This window comes from Lycorma delicatula, chromosome 2 (genome assembly GCF_047948215.1).
Source record: "Lycorma delicatula isolate Av1 chromosome 2, ASM4794821v1, whole genome shotgun sequence".
Taxonomy (NCBI): Eukaryota; Metazoa; Arthropoda; class Insecta; order Hemiptera; family Fulgoridae; genus Lycorma; species Lycorma delicatula.
The window spans coordinates 32,595,763-32,607,282 of NC_134456.1; the positions used below are offsets into that span (position 1 = coordinate 32,595,763).

An 11,520-nucleotide genomic window follows, 5' to 3' on the forward strand; every position below is an offset into this window, starting at 1 on the left:
AAATAAACTAATACTGTAATATAAAATGTATTATGATATTACAATAAAACTTATTACTCAAAAAAATAAAATTTGAGTTTTTATAAAATGTTAACAGGCAAGATAAACTTTTCCCTTTTACAAAAGTAATACTGAATAAAAAAAAAAATTAATCATTCAGTTTACATCTCTACATATTAAAATCAGTGATGTCATATTCAAAGTTACCCTAAGTTTTGCTCCCTTATTGAAATTATTGTTGCAGTCATTTTCACCATGTTCAGGAACTTCTTCAATTTGGCTACATAAAAAACAAAAAAATTATGTACTAAATGATATCACTAAAAGAACAAGACAAAAATTAATAATAGGCAAGTAGTGAAAATTCTTTCAACTTAAAGAAAAACAGCAGAACATGACTAATAAATCTATGTGAGCATGTATTACATGAAAAGATAAAAAAAGTCAAATGGAAAAATTAATCATATGAAAAATTTATAATTTAAATTATACAAACAATATATCAGAATTAACAGTATTTTTGTGCCCAAAATGTTGCAATTTATCTCAAAAGTTAATATTCCTGCTTACTATAACTATACTGCCTGGTATGAGAACATCATGTATGAGGACTGAAACAATTAACATTCATGATAGATTTTTATTTCAATCACTGTATTTATTTTTATTAATTTTAGTGAAATATAAAAATGTTAAAACTGGATTATTTTGTGTGTTTTTAGATGATGATGGAAACAAAGCTGCAGTAATCAAAGAGGTAAAAAGTCTGGTCAAATAAAGAGGTACAACCGGATAAAATCCAAGATGATCACAAAACAAGAAAAAGGCAATGGTTCTTCATGTGTGGTAGAGTACTAAAAGCAACAGGCATATAAAAAAAATATATATATTTAGATAGCTGCAGAGCCAAAATCATATCAAAATGTATATAGTATTGTTAAAACTAGTACAAAATCTTGGGAAATCAGCCAACCACCCTGACCAGAAATTTCTTGCTTCAAGGCAGAGATTCCTACCCAATGATGATGACTTTGCAGTCACTGAGTATAAGGGTTAGAAAAACAAACATTTTTGGCTCTGAATGGATTGTAAATATTGTTAATAAAGTAAAGTAAACCCCTTTTATTTTAACAGAACAGTATCATTAAAAAATGCTAGAAAATTATCAAAAGATGGATTCAAAGTTAACACACTTAAAATGAAATGAAATGTATGTAAAAGGGCATCCTGATGTAATTCTGATCGAAAAATGTTCTATTTGAACATGAAATCCATTTGAAGAAGTCTGTTTAAAAAAAGAGTGGGAAATTAGGTGGCCCGTTACCCTTGAAATCAATTCAGCAAGATATGAATATTGAAGATCTATAAAAAAAGGTATGTTTGATTTATTAAGTTTACCGTTCTACCACATATATTATAATGCAGTTCCCTGCCAAAATGAAATTTTTTATTGACCACCACATAGATCAACAACACTTCAAATTTACAATAAAAGATTAATGAAAAGCCAGAAAGTATGATATGTTTTTAATCATTTAACTTAAATCTGTTTTCAGTTTTTTATTTTATTTTTTATTTGTACGGGGGTAAATTAAGGGTGCAGGTGTAATAATTTAATATACTTCCTGACATTGCCTACTTATGAAATTTTGTACAGTTACTAAGGTCGGGTGACAATAAAATATTCCAACATTACTTTTGCATACATCTCAGATGGGAGGTAAATTAAGAATGTAGATGTAAAGAATCTTTCGAAATCCAAATTAAACTCATGCAATGTATGATAATAATTTGATTAAGTATGGCTAAAAAGTATAAAGCAAGTTTTTAAAAATTTTTGTAATATTATTAACAATAATCTAAACATTTACAAAGCAGAATAAATGAATATATAAAATATTGTAAATTTAATCAGTGAATTTTTTGTAGCAGTTAATAAAACCTTATAAATTTCAAAACACATGATCAATAACATATTACTGGTGCTTCAGAATACCTTTATTATAATTTTTATTTTTATTTGTGTTTCTAAGCTGTACTGTTCAAAGTCATTTACACTTGAAATGGGATTTACACCTAGTGATATAACAAGTGAAAATATGTCTTTATGAATTAATGAAATGAGTATGTAATCATAGACAATCAATTTAAACTCTAAAATCAGCTAGTTAAGTGTAATGTGCAAGTGTGAAAGTAAGGAATCTGGTAAACCAAGCTCTAGAACAAAGATATGGAAGACCACAATTTATCAGAAAATAAATGCATTACTAATAGTAATTACAGGTTTAGGGTTTAGCAGATGAAAAACCAACAATAAAGGGCTACTGAAATAACCTTCTGTCCCAGTCAACCAAATGGTTTTATTGTATGTTTTCAAGATCCTATTTTTAAATGCTTGTAAAATTCTTTTATACAGCAGATATGAAACATATTCTTCTCCTGGTGAAACAAATTAAGAATATACATTTAAATTTTTGTTTTTTCCTTTTGATCTTGCTAATAAGATGTTCAGTTATCATTTACTCATCTCATAAGAAAATTAGTATTGAATCCTTCATCAGTAAAAACAAAACAGACAACACTAAGGGAAAAGAGAATTAAATTTTATAAGGAAAATAAAGTTATGAATATTATGTGACGCTCTGTCAAATTACTGTTAAGAATTCATTATGTACAAGTTTCAGAAGATAAAAAGCACAAGTTGAAAACAAATTGTTATGTTCCACTTTTGCTGCCGGGTGTTGCTCTTTTTTTTTTTATTTATTATACCTTCTTAAGCACCCCGGGGCAACTGGTCCTCGCCGTTAAGCAAAACTCAGTCGGCCCGTAGTGCCGTGGCAGTCGACTGCCCCCCTGTCCCGCCATTCCTTGGCCTCCCAACGGGGTCCTCCCAGTTTCACCAAGTTGCAGTAGTCCTCCCTTCTGGACGACCACTACACCCCTCCACTGAGAGGCTACCCTCCCGGGCCCTACTCTAGGTTGCCGGTTACATGTTGCGCGCAACCGGCAAACTGCCGCGTCCCTCCCTCTCACACCTTGAGGGTCCCCAAATGCATCATCGGAGCACCCCGACTAACCCACATTCTTGGGTATGAAGGAGCCTGAGTGACCTCTGCATCCAGGCTGCCGTTTCAGTAATAGTATGCCCTATGATTACTGTTTTTAAGTCATCCTTCCAATATACATAAATAATGGTACATAATAATACATTATGACACAAACCCAAGATACAGCATGTACCTTTTTCATAGTGCCTGGTTTGCTAGGCTCTACCAGAACAGTTAAACTCTACATTGTTACAGGAAAAAGTACACATTATTCTACATGATAGCAATAGCCAACATCTTATAGTAGTATTACAGAGAGTTTTTGCCTTCCTTCATCCTTATACTAACATGATTTACACGATCTATGGCCAATGGTATGACACATAATCGCCTCATGTAATTACAACATAATTATTCATAATAGGGATACAACACAATTTACAACTTATTTATCATTTAATACTAACATAATGTTCCCAATAACGGCACAATTTATAATCAATAGTATAGCACATAATTACTTCAGTTAACTACAACATGATAATTCATGACAAGATACAACATAATTCATCACAATTATCTTTTAATACTAACATAATTTACCCAAATAATGGCACAATTTATAAGCCATAGTTTGGTACATAATTACTTCATTTAATTACAACATAATAATTCATGACAAGATTCAACATAACATACAACATAATTATCATTTAATACTAACATAATGCACTCAAATAATGGCACAATTTATAGGCAATAGTATGACACATAACTTCTTCATTTAATTACAACATAATATTTCATGACAAGGTACAACATAATTACCATTTAATACTAACATATTTTACCCAAATAATGGCGTAAGTTATAGCAATAGTATGACTCATAATTACCTCATTTAATTACACACAATAATTCATAACAAGGTACAACATGTTTACAACATAATTATCATTTAATACTAACCTAATTTACCCAAGTAATGGCACAATTTATAAGCACTAGTATGACACATACTTCAGTTAATTACATCATTACAATTCATAACAAAAATCAATACAATTTACAACATAATTATCATTTAATACTAGCATATTTTACCCAAGTTATGGCACAATCTATAAATAGCATGTCGCCTAATTGCTTCTTTTAATTACAACATACTGATTCATGATAAGATACACATAGTTTACTACATAATTATCAGTTAATACTAGCATAGTGACTTATAGTTACAACATAATAATTCATGACAAGATATAACATATTTTTATACGAAGTTATTATATAATATTAACATAATATCCAGAAATGTCAACACATCTCTACCATTCTGCCTGGTAGGCCTAGCTTTCTCAGCACAGATCAGACTTCAGATCATTATTATACATAATTCTTAATCTACCATATAACAATAAAACTTGACACATTGATAAATTGGGTATTCCAACACTACTTACTATAATCTATCTATTTTATATATGAACATAAGCAATATACACAATTAGGCTGCATCCTCCTTGACAGTTTATCACTCCTGTCGTCCACATCCCCTATGTTTGTCTACCTAATCTTTAGTTAGAAAGATGAGTAATCAGAGTTAGAAAGATGAGTATCCTCGTAGCCCAATTCGTCACTGTCCTCCACTTATCTTCTCCTTGGAGCATGTAATCTACTACTGTGTACGGGGTGAGCTGATGCACTCCCAGTTCTCGCCTCAGATGGGCCCACCTGTCACAAAGGAAGAAGGTGTGCTCAGGGGTATCTTCTTCCCCACAGAAAGCACATGAAGAGTCCTCTCTTATGCGAAACTTCCTTAGGTAGACTCAAAAGTCCTCATGTCCAGTTAGGAACTGGGTTAGGTAATAACCCAGCTCCCCCTTTTTCCTCTTTTGCCACGACTCTATCCTCCTGATAAGCCTCCAGGTCCATCTTCCTTTGTTCGAGGCGTCCCAAATCTCTTTGCCACTCCTCTAGTAATAGTGCACCTGCCTGGGCAACGGGCATCCCATTCCTCCTGTTTATTCTGTTCTTTACTAGGTGGCATGCCCGCCAGCACCCTGACCACTTCCCCGGACACCGTTCTGTAGGCTGCCGCCCTCCTCTGCACTGCATCCAGCGTATCGGAGTTTCTCTTGACTGCCATGGCTGCTGCCCATGCCGGGGCCACGTAGAGGATTATCGAAGCGGTGACCGACATGATGAGCTGTCTTGCAGCTGTCCGTGGCATTATTTTGGCCAGCGCTACCATTGTTCTGTGTGCCTTTTGCGCCACCTGATTCACATGCTCCCCGAAGTTCCTCCGCCTGTCAAGCCACACTCCGAGATACTTGGCTACTCCGGCCTGCCTTATCCTGACTCCATCCACCATAAGGGTGATCTCTCTGAGCCTTCGCCGGCAAGCCAACACTAGGACATGGGTCTTTTCTGGCGCTAGTCTCAGGCCTTTCATATTTAGCCATCCGCTCACTTGCGCTATTGCTGCGTTGGCCGTAGTTTCAACCTCTCCTTCGCTATTTCCCGAAGTCAGTAGTGCGAGGTCGTCTGCATAGGCCACCACTTCCGTGTCACCTGGATAGGCCAACCTTAGCACTTCATCGAAGACTATGTTCCACAGGAGGGGCCCCAGGACCGAGCCCTGTGGTACCCCCCCGTGCATGTAGAAATCACAGGCGACACCCCCTTCTGCAGTCACCCTCACCCTTCTATCATTCAGGTAATCATTAACTAGCGCCCGTAGGTATTGACTAATCCCTCTTCTCTCCAGCTCTTCCATGACGGCCGACCAAGAGACACTGTTAAAGGCGTTTTTGACATCAAGCAGAACCACCACCGGCACTCTCCTTCTTCTCCGGGTGCCTGCCGCCTTCTACTCCGCCCATGAGACCACCCTCTCAACTGCCTGATACTCCCACGCCTATGGTAGACCTCCCGCGCCTGAACCCATGCTGGTTTTGCGAGAGGTCTCCCTTCTCTGTTATCTCCTGCTTAAGTCTTATCGTTAGGAGGCGTTCGAACACCTTCCCCATTGTGCTGAGTAAGCACAACGGGCGGTATCCTCCAGCTATTCCCGGTTGGATCTCTGCCTTCGGGAGTAGGACTAGCCTTGCCTCCTTCCAGCACTCCGGGAATTGCCCCCTTTGAGCTGCTATATTGATTGCCCTCAATACCTGTTCAGGGCATTTCTCAATCAACTGCTTTGTCACTAGTCCTGGGACACTATCTGGCTCCGGGCTTTTCTTGCGTTTATTTCCTTTGTCGCCATCCGCAGTTCTTCCACCGTGAAAGGTTGGGGCAGCCCTGGTTCTACCCTTTGCCATTGATGTTGTTGTGCCGGGAAGAGCTCTCTAACTGCATCTGCTCCTCCGTTAACGGAAGAGCATCCTGCTCTTCCGTTAGTGTGGGCAGGCGCACACCAAATTTTTTCATCACTATTTGGTATGCCTGCCCCCAGGGGTTGTTGTCAATTTCAGCGCAAAGCTTCTTCCAGGCACCTCGCTTTTGCGCCTTTATCTCGTTTGAGAGCCTTCTTCTTGCTGCCTTCAATTCTGCAGCCAGTGCCGCATCATCCATTCCCAGCTTGCGCCGAGTGCGTTGCAGTCTTCTTCGCACATTCATAACTGCCCCTCGTAACTCGGCAATCTCCTCCGTCCACCAGTAGGCTCGTTTCCTCCCCGGCCTTTGAGTTTGAGCTGCCCAGACACACTCCTCTGTGAGGACCGCCATGAGTACCTCCGGGGGGCCTTCTGGTGGCGCCAGCTCCAGTCTGGCGGCACAGTTCTCCGCTACCCGCTGTGCCTGTATCTCATTTGGTCTCCAAATGACATTGGATCCTCATTTTCCCTCCATATCGTGATGCTGATTCCGCAGTGGTCGCTGGCAAAGTCAGTGGGCAGCACCCGCCATTCTTCTATACGCCTCACTAGGCCTTCGGATGCGAAGGATACGTCCACTACCGATCCTCTACCTCTCCCAATAAATGTCGGGTCCTCCCCTCTGTTGATACATGTTAGTGACAAAGATCCAACCATTGCCATAAGCTTCTGACCCCGCACACTGGTTCGATCTCCACCAAATTCACGGCAGGTAGCGTTGAAGTCCCCCATTAAGACAACTTCACCTGTCACTCTCCTGAGACTTCTTTCTAGTGTGGCCAAGTAGTTATCAAACACTTCCTCTGTGCAATTTGGTGAGACATACCCCACGACCAGTGTGCACTTGCTGGTTTTTATTGACAGCCATCCTTTCCCCCTGTCTACCCTAAGTCGTGCGTGACGTCCTGTTAGATCATAGATGGCCACATCTTCTCTGTCTGTGGTCCAGCCCCTTCCAGCAACTATTTTTTTATTCGGCTCTGCCACTACCATGTAATCATATTTTTCCTCCAACGCATAGGCCTATGCCAAGTCGTGGGCCGCCTGACATCTATTGAGGTTTATTTGAAGTATCCTCATCGCCTAATATTTATTATTACGGCGGAAGCTGCCCATCCTGTGCCCCTCCATTCCACATGCTGCACATCTGGTTTGTTCTCTACACTCAGCCTTAAAGTGTCCCAGAGCTCCGCAATTGTAACAGTTCCTGGACCTATCCGGGCCTCTGCATTCCAACGCCCTGTGGCCTGATTCCCAGCACCGGTAACAGGTTTCGGCCTCCTGCCTTGGCACCACCCTACACGAGTGCCATCCTATTAGGAGTCGCTCCTACGATATCAGTCGGTCTACCAGCCTTTTTGCCACGACCAACGTCGTGTTCTGTGTACTTCCAAACGCTGGTCGCAGTGAAGATACTCTGAAATCCTCTCCTTCTCCGACCTCCTTCCTTATTGCAACCTCAACGTCCTCCTTTGTGGCCTCCAGGTCCAGGTCCTTAATATGTATTGGCACCATCCTTCCTTCCTGTGCCCTTTCTTTCATCACGAGTCCTTGAATCTGTGCACTCACCCTCTCTTTTAGTGTGGCTCTCCCTCCACTGTTTTCTTTAAACCTGACTTGCATTTCCTCTCTTGGTCTCTTCCTGACTGAGAGGATATCCTCCGCCAGTTCTGTGCCTACGCATCTTTTGACGTCCTTTAGTAGGTCAGCAAAGGTTACGCCCTCCTTCTTCAGCGTCACCGTTACTGCCTTTGATCCTGGCGGAGGACCCACTCTTTTGCCAAACAGGTGCAGCGTGGCTTTGGTCCCTCTTCTCACTGACCAATACTCCGCCACCTGTTTAATTAGCGCACTAAGGTAGTGGTTTGTTGCCGCTAACACCACCTGCCTTTTGTCTACCCGTGATAGCCGGTTTAGTCCTTCCAGCATGATGTCGACTGCCTGGTCTCCCACACTTGAGACCATCAGGGCATATGCCGTCACTGTTTCCGGCTCTTCGCCCTCCTCACCTACTACACCCACTTTTGATTCATCTTTCAGCAGTAGTCCTGCTCTGAGGATTCCCTGCTTCAGTCGCGTGAACACTCCTGGAACCTTGGTGCTTACATGTTTCGCGTATGGCGCTTCCGTATTGCCTCCAACATCCACCACATACACCAGGGCTGTTGTATCCCTCGGACGGGGGGCCAGCCTTCTCCTCTACCATATTGAACATATCGCGTGGCCATTTCCTGTTGACCACCTTCTTCAAGTCGTTTACCGTTCCCTCCTTCAAAACTCTTACGATGTCCGCCACTCCTTCACTTTCTGTTTGTGTCCCTGCACATTGCATCGGTCTTGGGTGTGATGCTTCATAGAGGGCATGTACCACCGTCGCCATATCTTCCGCTTTATCTCGCACTCTTAGGGCACATTCCTTAATTTCCCTTTTTGTAGTTACATTTTTCCTTATCAGCGCTACTAATTCATTCACCTCTTCCAGCAGGCTGTCTAGGTCTGTACCTTCTGTCATCTCATCCTCGCTACTGCTGCTGGGGGCTTCTAGCCTCCTCTTCAGTGGTCTCAGTTCGGTATCCTCGCCTCTTCTGGTTAAGTCCGTTGTACTGGTTCCTGGTAAGCCCGCCAGTGATCTCTTCGTCTTTCTACTTTTCTCTGTCGGGAATTCCTCCTCCATTCCCCACTCACTCTGATCTTCAGGCGCCGGCATCTCGATACCTCGCCTCGTACTGATGTTATCGTAATAATCTATCTTCAAATGGCTATAACTTCTCAACGGATGCAGTTCTCAACTGGGGCTAGGTGGCTCCTGACCGAAGATATAGGGAAACTAAGGTTTTCCTATATAATAAACTTGACAAAACTTAGAAAATTTTTAAGTGTATGATAGACTGTTCACTAGTGAACTACTCGAAGACCTATCATGATATTCACAAAAAATAAAATTCATAGTAATCCAAAAAGCACGCCCGGTCTTGCCAACTGTGATTATATTCCAAAAAATAACGTAGAAAAATAAAGTTAGTTGGTTAAATCACCTATATAGTTCCACCTGCTGCCGCTAGAAGCACTGGCGTTGGGCTGCCTTGTACTCTCGGTGGAGCGCCACTAAGTTTGAAACCTCTTTTCTGGCTGCCAAATATCCCTGCGCGGCTTCCTGCATTATTTCCACTTTAACACGTGTTTTCATTTAAAACTTAATAACTAGAAGACTATTGGTTCTACCGCCGCGATATTGAAACTTAGCATGTATCTTAAACTAAATTAACATCGTAAACCGTCAGATAAACCCTAAACTACGCACAAAAAATACAAGTATTAGTGTAAATCCCGACCACGTGCTAACCTAAGTTCAACAAAAACTTTAATATCTACACAATTAATGGTTCGATTTAAGTAAAACTTACATCCGACACTTCTAACAACCCGTACTTTAAGCAACTAAACTTAAAAACTATAGATATTGTTTGTAACCTAACTAAAAACTTACGGTCTGGCGCCAAAGTTCCGTCACGTGGTCTCACTTAATGAACTGAAAAATGTTAATAGCTCGCCTTCTAACGGGTCGATTTTAACAAATGATACCTTAAATTAAACGTCTTGTCGTAAACTATGCACTACATACATTTTAATCTGATTAACATTGTTTTAAATTTTCCTTTAGTTTAACCACCTTACATGGCCGCCATGCAGTCCATATTTTCCCTGTTGATCATCCGGGTGCTGCTATCTAGTGAGGGCTAGAGCTCCCCGGCAAGCTATGGTCATACGATGTCCTATGTCATAATGTCGCAAGGCGTGGCCATTTTGATGCAGCGACTTCTACTCATTCGGCGCCAGAATCCGACCCAGAGTGGTCATGTTGTATATTCAGTACGAATGGAGCGCATATTCATGTTTGGATGAACGCTTATTTTATTTGTATACTTATATGTTATTAAGTTCAATTATATGTTACTTTATATGTTAGATGTTCAATTATATGTTATCAAAACGTCAGGACCACAATAAATTAAATAACAATTTAATAAGCAACAAGGCGTTGTTTTAATTCATCACCTATGCATCTACAGTTCATACTTGCTCTAAAACCTACCACAAAGGTTTTATGGTCCTCCACATCGCAAAGGATCTAACACAAACTATGGTCTATTAAACAACCTAATTTACATCAGTTCCTGTAGCCATCTTTATAATTATAATTTTAAAATTTTGTGCATGTTTCTTACATGCACAATGCAAAGAATTAATTAGAAAGCTTACTGAAAAATTTCTTCCTGGAAGATCTAGTATCAGAAAAAAAGCCTGTTCTAACTGTGAATTTTCTGAAGAAAAAATCACCTAAGAAAGTCCTGCAATTCTTCCTTTTGTCCTACAAAGATTAAATACTGTCAAAAACAGAGTGAGGGAAAGCAAAAGAAAGTGAGAGTTTGCTAACAGTACAATACAATATGTAGATAGATGGATACAATCAATACTGGTCAACAACAAACCAACACTGTTATTTGTTTTCCTTTATTCTATCATGGAACTATTGAAGTTCAATGATAAAGAACTACTGGATGATTTCCATTCATTTCCTCAGAAATGAATGACAAGAAGAATTGGAACAAAGGAAGGGGATGTACATTCCCACATAAGAACTCCCTTTCTTTTTCCTGTTTAGTCTCCAGTAACTACCGTTTAGATAATACTTCAGAGGATGATATGTATGAGTGTGAATGAAGTGTTGTCTTGTACATTCTCAGTTCGACCATACCTGAGATGTGTGGTTAATTGAAACCCAATCACCAAAGAACACCGGTATCCACGATCTAGTATTCAAGTCTGTGTAAAAATAGCTGGCTTTACTAGAATACTGGAACTCTCAACTTCCAAATCAGCTGATTTAGGAAGACACGTTCACCACTAGACCAATCCGGTGGGTACATAAGAACTACCTATCATGAATCACTTGATTGTTCCTCCCACCCCTCCCTTCCGTACTCTGACTGTCAGTTATTTGCTGAGGTTAAGAATGTAAGGTCTGTTGTGTTATGCACGCAATGTGTTCAATACAGAACAAGTGGATATTGTAGGAGTTATTAGATAAAGCATTT

General features: G+C 40.2%; 1 protein-coding gene across 3 annotated transcripts in view; it reads right to left on the reverse strand.

Moving 5' to 3' along the window:
• Window positions 1-11,520, reverse strand: part of LOC142320614 (uncharacterized) — a 61,177-nt gene that overhangs the window by 49,340 nt on the left and 317 nt on the right. For 2 of the 3 annotated variants that reach the window (XM_075358606.1, XM_075358605.1), the window contains exon 2: window positions 208-280. The exons of the other annotated variant lie outside the window; for it this stretch is intronic. The gene's annotated coding sequence lies outside the window, so the exon portion shown is untranslated. The remainder of the gene's footprint in view (window positions 1-207; window positions 281-11,520) is intronic. 3 annotated transcript variants of the gene reach the window in all.